The sequence below is a fragment of the Podarcis pityusensis genome (genome assembly GCF_964106645.2).
Source record: "Podarcis pityusensis genome assembly, chromosome: W".
NCBI classification, from domain to species: domain Eukaryota; kingdom Metazoa; phylum Chordata; class Lepidosauria; order Squamata; family Lacertidae; genus Podarcis; species Podarcis pityusensis.
This window is the reverse complement of record NC_138045.1, coordinates 118669-130000: the sequence shown is the minus strand read 5'-3', so window position 1 is coordinate 130000 and position 11332 is coordinate 118669. Positions and strand designations below refer to the sequence as shown.

Below are 11332 nucleotides of genomic sequence, written 5' to 3'. Positions count from 1 at the left end.
CCTGCATTTGCTCCATAAGACGCATACACATTTCCCCTTACTTTTTAGGAGGGGAAAATTGCATCTTATAGAGTGAATGTCAAGGCTGCCTCAAGTCTCAGCTCACAAAAGACCAACGCCTATCTCTTCTTATATACAAAAGTGTTTATTGCAGTTCATTGTTTGCTTCACATCCGAGGCGCGCAGCCCTACGTCTGCTAGGCTTAGACCGCTGAAGTCCCCTCTGAATCCGTCCCTCCCCTGCACCAGTTTAAGAGGCTTGCGCTGCTCCACCTCTTTCTCTCTTTCCTTTTCCGCAGGGTCTTTCTGCCCGCTGGGGTTTCGCCCCTCCTGGATTCCTCTGACGCGGAATCAGACTGCTCTTGCCCCCTCCTGCGGGCTTTGGGACCTGGCCCCTCCTCCGGGCTCCCTGTACTTCCGCGCGCCTCTACATTTGAACTTGGCGCGCGTGCCCAACCTCTAACCTTCCTTTTAACAGCTACACTACTCCCTTCACTACTCCCCTCCCCTTCCGGGAGGGTGGCTTGCTCTGACCTCCCTCCTTTCTCTGCTGCCGGAGCCGCTTCCCCTGATACACTGAAACCTCCACCCCCTTCGCTGCACTCTGGCGGGGAGGCTGGTCCTGACGCCCAGCTGCCACTTTGGGATCCCCCGCTGGCCCCCTGCTCCTGACACGTCCCCCCTGGGGCTCCCCTGGCCTTGACCACCGGCGCCCCCTTCTGGGAATCCTCTGATTCGCTGGAAAGACTCATGGAATCTCTTGAGTCATTGTCATCCTCTTCCTCGCTGTCCTGGGATTCATCCCCATCGCTCTCCATCTCCTGCCTACCCTGTGCCTCTGTCCCTGAACCCCTGACATCCATCCCCCCCTCAAAGCCCCCCCTTCCCCCCTCCCGCTGCTCGGGCGCAGGTTCCGGGAGCTCCGTTGTAGCGGGGGTAGATGCTGGATACAGTTCGTCAACGTCGATCTCCTCTGCTTCCAGTTCAGTGTATGAGTGCTCGAAACCGGGGTCCTCCCCCAACACATCCAAACCCTTCCCTCCCCCTGTTACTTCAGGCGATGCTGCTTGCCAAGGCCCCCTTCGCCACCCCACTTCTGGTTGATCGTCCCACCAATAAGAGCGGTCCGTGTCCACCCCCGAGCACGATCCCCTTGGAGGGCTCGATTCCGGCGTGGTCTCCTCTGCGGAGGAGAACCCCCGGAAGGTGCTGCCTGAAAGTGTGGGCGTAAAAAGCCAGTCGTCAAAATACTCCGCTGGCATGGGCCTGTGTGGGAAGAGTGCATGGAACTCGTCTTTAAGAAGAGGTTCCTCCAGAGCATAATCTGGCACCCAACTGTTGGCGCTGGCCGGGGTACCTTCCCTGGCGAGGAGGTATTCCATTCCCTCCTCCCCCCATCTCGAGTCCAGAATTTCCGTGACCTCGTTGAGTGTCGGGGTCCTTGGTGACTTCCCCCCCCCCGGTGACTTTCTACGTGGGTCTGGTGCCGTCCCTGGCTCCTGAAATCTGTGTGGGGCCTTTTAGGGTGTAAGCACCGACCTATGAAAGACCGGGTGCATTCGGGAATCTTCTGGGAGGGTCAACCGAAAAGCTACGGGATTGATCCTGCCCTCAACTTGGTATGGCCCTAGCTGTTTGTGTCCTAGCTTCTTCTTAGCTAACGACTTGGCCGGCACCGCCTGGGCTGCTAACCATACCCAGTCCCCCACCTGGATGTCTTCTCCTGCCCTCCTGTGCCTGTCTGCCTGCACTTTGTAGGCGTGTTTAGCTAGTTCCAAGTGCCGTCGTAGCTCCTCGTGGACCTCCTGCAATTCTGCTGCTAAATGCTCAGCTCCCTGCGACTCCCCCTGCGTCGTTGTCTCCAACGCCGGGAAGGTTCTGGGATGTCGCCCATTGTTGGCGAAGAACGGTGTCACCCCCGTTGACGCGTGCTTCGTGTTGTTGTAGGCAAACTCGGCCATCGGTAAGTAGTCCACCCAAGTTGCAGGCTTTTGATTGGCGTAACATCGCAGGTACTGCTGCATGATGGCGTTGACCCTCTCCGCTTGGCCGTTGGTTTGCGGGTGTCTCGCCGACGCTAAGTTGATCTTGACATTCAGGATGCCCAGGAGCTTCTGCCAGAAACTGGAAATGAATTGGCGACCCCGGTCGGACAGGATGGACCGCGGTAAGCCGTGCACCCGGAACACGTGGTCTATGAACAGCTTGGCGGTCTGTTCCGCTGTTGCCACCTTTGCGCAAGGAATGAAGTGCGCCATCTTGGTGAACAGATCTACAACCACAAGCACCGCCGTCTTGCCCCGCGAACTGGGCAGATCAGTAACAAAGTCCAGCGCCACCCTTTCCCACGGCTGTAGTGGCGTCTCCAGCGGTTCCAGCAATCCCGCTGGCTTCTTGTGCACTGGCTTGGACCTCTGACAAGTGTCACACCTGGCGACGTAATCCGCGACCTCTCCCCGCATCTGGGGCCACCAAAAGTCTCTGGCTACTAAGTCCGCCGTCTTTTCTTTGCCGAAGTGACCCGCGCTGGGTGCGTCGTGTAACTGCTGTAAAACCTTCACGCGGAGATCGTCTCCCGGCACGTAGAGAGCACCTTTGCGGGTCAGCAGGCCGTCGCGTATCTGGAATTCGCCGTCCTTTGCTGTCCCTCTTCGCACCTCCTTCATCTTGGATTGTGCGAACGGATCCGTCTGTAGCGCGCGTCGTACCGCGTCCAGGTCCACGGCGGCGGAAGCGCACGCCCACGCTTGCGGTGCAAAAATGTGCCTGGCTGCCACTGGTGCCGCTTCCTCGAGATACTGCGGTTTCCTGGAGAGCGCATCCGCTATGACGTTGTTGTCTCCCGGGATATACTCTATCCGGAAATCGAAATCCGCAAAGAACTCCGCCCATCTCATGTGCCTCTGGCTCTGGAGCTTCGCCGTGCGCCAATACTCTAGGTTCTTGTGGTCCGTGCGGACCTGCACAGTGTGCTTGGCTCCGATGAGGAAGTGCCGCCACGCCTTGAAAGCCGCGTGGATGGCCAACAACTCCCTGTCCCAGATGGTGTAGTTCTGTTCCGACTTGCTGAGCTTCCGGGAATAGAAAGCGCAGGGCCTCCAGTTCCCTTGCGGATCTTCCTGCAAGAGGACGGCCCCCACTGCTCTGTCAGATGCGTCAGTCTCAACCCGCATGGGCCTGCTGGGATTCACGTGTAGCAGCTGGTCTTCGGACGCGAAGAGACTCTTAAGTCTCCTGAAGGACTGCTCCGCCTGGTCCGTCCAGGTGAACTTTTTCTTCTTGGAACTGAGGGTGTCCGTGATAGCTGCCGTCTCTTTCGCGAAACCCCTGATGAGCTTGCGGTAAAAGTTGGCGAAACCGACGAACCTCTGGACCTCCTTCCGATTGCACGGGCTATTCCAGTCCAACACCACGCGGACTTTGGCGCTGTCTATGGCTAATCCCTTGTCGGACAGCCGGTAGCCCAGGAAATCCACCTCCGTCACGTCGAACTGGCACTTCTCCAGTTTGGCGTAGAGTCTGTGCTCCCGTAGCCTCTGCAGGACCTCCTTTACGTCTCTCTCGTGAGTCTCCTGCGATTCTGAGAAGATCAGAATGTCGTCGAGGAAGCATACGCACTTCTTGTAGAGGAGTCCTGCTAGCACGTGGTGCATGAATGCTTGGAAACAGTGGGAGCCATTTTGGAGACCAAACGGCATAACTCTGTATTCATAGGTGCCCAGCGGCGTGAACATGGCCGTCTTCCACTCGTCACCTTCCCTCATGCGTATTAGATTGTATGCTCCGCGTAGATCCAACTTGGTGAAGATCCTCCCCTTCCTCACCGTCGCGAGCAGGTCGTCAATCTTGAGCATGGGGAAGGCCTTGGGCTTTGTCATCGAGTTTATGGCCCTATAGTCCACAATGAGCCATTTTTGGGGCGTGTCTTTCTTCTTCACGAAAAACACAGGACTGTCCCCCACTGCCTTGGATTCTCGGATGAATCCCCGCTTCAAATTGTGATCTATGAACTCCCTGAGTTCCTGCATCTCATCTTCAGACATGGAATACAGCTTCGCAGTCGGTAGCGTCGCCCCTGGTAAGAGGTCAATTGCACAGTCGTAGGGCCGGTGGGGTGGTAATTGGTCAGCTTCCTTTTCGCAGAAGACCTCCAAAAACCCCTTGTACTTGTGGGGCACTGCCTGCACCATGCCTAGATGCAACTGTTGCCCTTCCTCCTGGCCCTCCTTCTCCTGGCCGGTCTGGATGCAATGTTGTGCGCAGTAGGACGAGCCAAAGGTGAGCTGCCGCTGGTACCACGCTAATGATGGGCTGTGTCTATCCAGCCAACTCATGCCTAACACTATAGGCGTGTCTGACAGTTGGGTGACATTGAAACTGATGACCTCGCGATGATTCCCAATTTTCAGCAGCATGGGTGGCGTCTGTTGTACCACTTGCCCACCCAGCAACTTCCTGCCATCTACCGTGACGACGTTCAGAGGCAGCGTGGCTGGTAGTAGCGCTATGCGATGCTGCTTGATGAACTGCATCCCCACGAAGTCTGCGTTGCTCCCTGAGTCAATCGTAATGGGGACTTCCAGGGTGAGTCCATTAGGTAGCTGGAGAGTAGCAGTGAGCTGCACCACTGGCTTGGGTGGCAAGGGGTCTGTAGGCTGCAAAAGCGCTGGGGACTGCTTCACTGACTTGCCTGGCGGAGCCCCAGCATCTCTGCTTCCAGCCAGGCATTCTCGTTTCCCTGAAACTGTTCTCCTTGGAACGCTTCCCCTGTTACTGTTGCTAAGGCTGCAGTGTGCTTCTGAAGCCTCTGAGGACACTCTTTAGCCATGTGCTGTGCACTGTCACAGATGTAACACTTCCTGGTCCCTCTAGGAGGCTTCGCCTTGACTGCTCCGGACGCTGAGGCTCCGGCAGCTGTCTGAGCCTTTGCACCACCCAGCTCCATTGGTTCCTCCCCTCCCTTCAGCATAGGCGAGGGATTTGTACGTCCCAGGTCCCTGGGAAGAAAAGGAGGCGCTCTAGCTGGTGGGCGGACGTGACGCCCCTCCTCACTGTGCCAAGGGCGTTCTTCGTGGCGCACCCCTATCGTGAGTGCCCTCTGCACGACGTCTGCTAGGGTTTGAGGTCTGTCTCCCCTAGCCAGCTCATCTTTTACTGAGCCATGAAGCCCCTCCCAGAACAAGTCTCTCACTGCCAGGGAGTCCTTTTCCCAGCCCAGCACATTCAGCAATGCAAAAAAGCGAGAATGGTACTGACGCACTGTAGCCTTGCCCTGCCGCAATCCATGCATCTCCTGGCGCGCCACATCAACGTCAACGGTAGATTGGAAGCAAGCGTCCATGGCTTTGATAAATTCGTCAGAGTCCCTGCGGGCAAGACCATCTTCGCGGCACAAATTGCGTAACCAGGTTCTAGCTTCCCCATGCAAATGGGACACAATAAAGCCTACTTTCTCCTCCTCATCTTTGAAGTCTTTTCGAAGCAAATGCAGCGCGTATACGACATCTGCTCTGAAATTGGGATAATGCTTCAGGTTCCCATCGAAGTGGGCTACTAAATTGCCCCCCCTCCGTCCGAGTCCGATTCCCTCTGATCTGGACCCCGGGAACCCCTCTTTGCACGCCTGATCCCACCTGGCTTGCAGATCCTGGCATCGCGCTTCTGCTTCGGCAACTGTCTTCTGAGAGACCCGTACTGCAACGGAGAGTTCAGCGACTGCGTTTTGCAGGGTCGTTATCTGCTCCTCAGTAGTCATGGTGAGCTTTGCAAAAAAAAAATTTTGCGGTTTGTGAGAGGGGACTTACTGTCAAGGCTGCCTCAAGTCTCAGCTCACAAAAGACCAACGCCTATCTCTTCTTATATACAAAAGTGTTTATTGCAGTTCATTGTTTGCTTCACATCCGAGGCGCGCAGCCCTACGTCTGCTAGGCTTAGACCGCTGAAGTCCCCTCTGAATCCGTCCCTCCCCTGCACCAGTTTAAGAGGCTTGCGCTGCTCCACCTCTTTCTCTCTTTCCTTTTCCGCAGGGTCTTTCTGCCCGCTGGGGTTTCGCCCCTCCTGGATTCCTCTGACGCGGAATCAGACTGCTCTTGCCCCCTCCTGCGGGCTTTGGGACCTGGCCCCTCCTCCGGGCTCCCTGTACTTCCGCGCGCCTCTACATTTGAACTTGGCGCGCGCGCCCAACCTCTAACCTTCCTTTTAACAGCTACACTACTCCCTTCACTACTCCCCTCCCCTTCCGGGAGGGTGGCTTGCTCCGACCTCCCTCCTTTCTCTGCTGCCGGAGCCGCTTCCCCTGATACACTGAAACCTCCACCCCCTTCGCTGCACTCTGGCGGGGAGGCTGGTCCTGATGCCCAGCTGCCACTTTGGGATCCCCCGCTGGCCCCCTGCTCCTGACACGTCCCCCCTGGGGCTCCCCTGGCCTTGACCACCGGCGCCCCCTTCTGGAAATCCTCTGATTCGCTGGAAAGACTCATGGAATCTCTTGAGTCATTGTCATCCTCTTCCTCGCCGTCCTGGGATTCAACCCCATCGCTCTCCATCTCCTGCCTACCCTGTGCCTCTGTCCCTGAACCCCTGACAGTGAACAATATGGTACATTTTCTGAAATAAATAAGAACTTTATCCCCATTTCCCCAGAAAGCAGGCCTTGCTCTTCATGCCTCACCTGCCAGTCCTTTTCACCTTCTTACCTTGCCAGAAGACGAATGCCTTTGAAAAAGCTTTCTGGACTTGACAGCATATCCCAGCAGCTTTGCAACCCCAAAACCTCAAGTTCGTCAAGGTATTCAACACGCCCAATCAGTTGTTTCAGGGCCTGCACAGTGGTCGTGAGTCAAGTGAAGGAATTCATAATATTATATTTTTAAAATTTGTATACTGCCCTTCACCCGTAGATCTCCAGGCAGTTCACAACATAAAAATGCAAGTTAAAAAGCACAAAATACAGAATAAAAACAAGAACCAAAGCAAACCAATAATTCCTCTCCCTCCAACAAACACAGTTGAAAGGGCATAGGAAGTTAATCAGCCAATGGCCTGATTGAAGAGGACCATTTTTGCCTGGCATCTAAAGGCACCAGGCAAGCCTACCTGGGGAGAGCAACCCACTAATGGGGAGCCACCACAGAAAAGGCCCCTTCTTGTGTGGAGGAGGCACATGAAGAGGGGCTTCCGATGATGAGCACAAGGTCTGGGTAGGTTCATCTGGGGAGTTTTAGGTCCTTGACATCTTGCAGTCCAACCCCAACCATCACCCCCTGCAGCCTCCCCCATGTTTCCAGCACAAGCGGCAACCTTTCGGCTGTGATGGAGACTTAAGGTTTCATGACACGTGAGTCCCACCACACCCAAATCAGCCCATCGTGCGGGAGAGTCTCCAACATCCTCTCCCATCCTAGTGTCCTTCAGATGTTTTGGGCTACAATAACTCCCATCTTCAGCCCCGTTGTGCTGGCTGGGGCTGGTGGGAGTTGTGGTCCAAAGCGACTGAAGAGCACAGGGGTTGGGGAAGCCTGGGTCTCCTAGCTATCTAACCTAAGCAGAACCTCCATGTCCAAATGAAGCCTATCTCTTGGGGGAGGGCTGAGCCATCACCGCTATGGGTCAGAGAGAGAAGGGAGGGCCCCCCCAAATGCATTAGCAGGTCCCTCACGTCAGACGATCGAGATGCGAAGAGGGCTCCGGGATTAGACTTGTCGCCCTCAAACCTCTTCTTCTCGCCTCATGGACAAAACAGATCTGAGTGCTAAGTGCAAACAGCAGCTGAGGGAACTTGCTCTTCATGATACCTGCAGCCTCAGGGAACGACAGGATATGACACAGAGCGTTGGTAGCCTGGAGGGACAAGGAGAGGAGAACAGCATTCAGCAGAGGTCATCATCAGATCAAGATCTCAGACTCAGACACGGCTCAGAGCCCCGGTCCATCTCACTCAGTGTTGTCTACAGTGACTAGCAGTGGCTGTCCAGGGTTTCAGGCGAGGGACTCCCCGACATGGAGATGCTGGGGCCCTTCTGCATACAAAGCAGGTGCTCACAGGATGGACCACTTATTAAGATGCACCCCCCTCCCAGCAAGAAACCCCCAGCCCCATCCAGCTCCCATTCAAAACAATCCAGGAGAGAGAAACTGAGTGGTTTCGTACCGCCATTGGCATTTGAGAAGTGCTGCGTCGCCTGGAAGTGACTTCCGCTTTGGGGTCTTCATCCTGCAGCCTTTTCAGGAGGGGTCTCAGCAGCTTGACGCTGGAATACGGATCGGTGACCAACGCCTTCTAGATCGCTGCGGCACTTCTGCATTTTTTCAAAACAGAATTTTTCATTTTTCCTTTTCTTAAAAAAAGTCAGGCCTTTGATATTTTCTTTATATTGCACATACATTAGCGAAGAAAGAAACCACAACTTGGAGCACAATTTTTTGCAAGTACGAAATTCAATATAAATAAATATAAATTAAGAAACCCCTTAAATCTAGCCCTCCCCATTTTCACATCACAAAAACTTACTCATCACACTCCTTTGAGCAGTCCAACAGGCTGTCTATGACCGGCTGTAGGCGCTTGGTGGCTAGGCTGACAATAGCCGAAAGCGTCTCTTCCTTAGTGCGGGTGTCGGGGATCCAGTGGAGATGGTTGTAAATCTCCTTCACAACCATAGGCAGCTGGAAGAAGATAAAAGAAGACCAGGATGAGAAAGTGTGGTGAACCTGTTTCTATTTTGCTTAATGTATGTAGTGTTTGGTGTCAGCGTTACTCGTGCCGGTTCTCTGCTGTTCACTTGTGGTTTTTTTATAATAATTTTTATTGATTTACAACACAGATATACAATTTTATCCAATTTTTAACAAATAAATTCTTTCTTTTTGGACTTCCTTCAGCTTCTCTGACAATCATCCATCTTTACCTCTTAATTACGCATTCCTTCTCCTTAGTATTGTCATTAGTCTTCCCTCCCACTTCTATCATTTTTTATAACAATACATCTCAAATTTCACAGTGCTTCTTGAAATCCCACTAACGTTGTTTGCACATCACATGTATTTTTCAGATATTCTACAAATTTCCCCCAGTCTTTGATGAACTTTTGGTCCTTAAGATATCTAATTTCCCCAGTTAGCTTGTCCAATTCTGCATAGTCTGTCAGTTTCAGTCTCCAATCTTCAATCGTCGGCATTTCCTCTTGTTTCCATTTCTGGGCCAGTAAAATCCTTGCAGCTGTAACTGCATATTGGAAGAGTTTACAGTCTTTTCTTCTTATCTCGTTTCCTGTAATCCCTAAAAGAAAAGCCTCTGGTTTCTTTACAAACGTATATGTCAGGGGTTCAGGGACAGAGGCACAGGGTAGGCAGGAGATGGAGAGCGATGGGGATGAATCCCAGGACAGCGAGGAAGAGGATGACAATGACTCTAGAGATTCCATGAGTCTTTCCAGCGAATCAGAGGATTCCCAGAAGGGGGCGCCGGTGGTCAAGGCCAGGGGAGCCCCAGGGGGGACTTGTCAGGAGCAGGGGGCCAGCGGGGGATCCCAAAGTGGCAGCTGGGCGTCAGGACCAGCCTCCCCGCCAGAGTGCAGCGAAGGGGGTGGAGGTTCCAGTGTATCAGGGGAGGCGGCTCCGGCAGTAGAGAAAGGAGGGAGGTCGGAGCAAGCCACCCTCCCGGAAGGGGAGGGGAGTAGTGAAGGGAGTAGCGTAGCTGTCAAAAGGAAAGTTAGAGGTTGGGGGCGCGCGCCAAGTTCAAATGTAGAGGCGCGCGGAAGTACAGGGAGCCCGGAGGAGGGGCCAGGTCCCAAAGCCCGCAGGAGGGGGCAAGAGCAGTCTGATTCCGCGTCGGAGGAATCCAGGAGGGGCGAAACCCCAGCGGGCAGAAAGACCCTGCGGAAAAGGAAAGAGAGAAAGAGGTGGAGCAGCGCAAGCCTCTTAAACTGGTGCAGGGCAGGGACAGATTCAGAAGGGACTTCAGCGGTCTAAGCCTAGCAGACGTAGGGCTGCGCGCCTCGGATCTGAAGCAAACAATGAACTGCAATAAACACTTTTGTATATAAGAAAAGAAAGGCGTTGGTCTTTTGTGAGCTGAGACTTGAGGCAGCCCTGACAGTATATTTTAACATCTTTTTCAATTCATTATATATCATCTCCCGGAAACTTTTCACTTTCTTACAATCCCACCACATATGATAAAACGTTCCTTCTTTTTCTTTACATTTCCAACACTTATTACACGTCTTAAACATTTTTGCCAATTTTACTGGTGTTATATACCATCTATAAAACATTTTCATCACATTTTCCTTTAACACCGTGCATGCAGTAAATTTTAAGTTTTCTTTCCATAGTTTTTCCCAATCATCAAATTGTATATTATAACCGAAATCTCTGGCCCATTGTATCATTACCGATTTCACTTCTTCATCTTTCGTATGCCATTCCAACAATATCTTATACATTTTTGACAGAATTCTACAATCATTGGTGTTTTTTAAATAATATTTATTACTTTTCCAAAAATTTAAACACTAAAAGGACAATACAATACAATACATTAAACTAACAAAACGAAACAAAAACTCAAATGCATTGCTGAAATCAAGGTAGGCTACATCCACTGCGTTCCCTTCATCTACCTGGCTTGTAATTCTGTCAAAAAATGAGATCAGGTCATGACTTATTTTTCAGAAATCCATGCTGACTATTGGTGATCACAGCATTCCTTTCAAGGTGCTCACAGACTGTTTGCTTAATGATCTGCTCCAGAATCTTCCCTGGTATTGATGTCAGACTGACTGGGCGGTAATTATTTGGGTCCTCTCTTTTCCCCTTTTTGAAAATAGGGACAACATTTGCCCTCCTCCAGTCTGCCGGGACTTCGCCTGTTCTCCAGGAATTCTCAAAGATGACTGCCAGTGGTTCTGTGATCACATCTGCCAGTTCTTTTAATACTCTTGGATGCAGTTCATCTGGCCCTGGAGACTTGAATACATCTAAACTAGCCAAGTATTCTTGTACTATCTCCTTAGTTATTCTGGGCTGTGTTTCCTTTGCTGAATCATTTGCTCCAAATTCTTCAGGTCGGGCATTGTTTTCTTTATCGGAGAAGACTGAGGCAAAGAAGGCATTGAGGAGTTCAGCCCTTTCTGTGTCCCCTGTTTGCATTTCACCATCTTCTCCTCTGAGTGACCCCACTGTTTCTTTGTTCTTCCTTTTGCTACGAACATACCCATAAAAGCCTTTTTTGTTGCTTTTAACCTCTCTAGCAAGCCTGAGTTCATTCTGTGCTTTAGCTTTTCTGACTTTGTGTCTACACGTGCTGGCTATTTGTTTGAATTCCTCTTTG

At 52.3% G+C, this 11332-nt stretch overlaps 1 long non-coding RNA gene across 2 annotated transcripts in view; it reads right to left on the bottom strand.

The window, feature by feature from the left end:
• LOC308467710 overlaps nucleotides 1-8758 on the bottom strand; it is a 9877-nt gene extending 1119 nt beyond the window's left edge. For both annotated transcript variants that reach the window (XR_013981259.1, XR_013981260.1), the window contains exons 1-2: nucleotides 8150-8758; nucleotides 6696-7839 (exon numbers count right to left, since the gene is read on the bottom strand). This is a non-coding gene — a long non-coding RNA (uncharacterized lncRNA). The remainder of the gene's footprint in view (nucleotides 1-6695; nucleotides 7840-8149) is intronic.
• Nucleotides 8759-11332: the final 2574 nt, after the last annotated feature.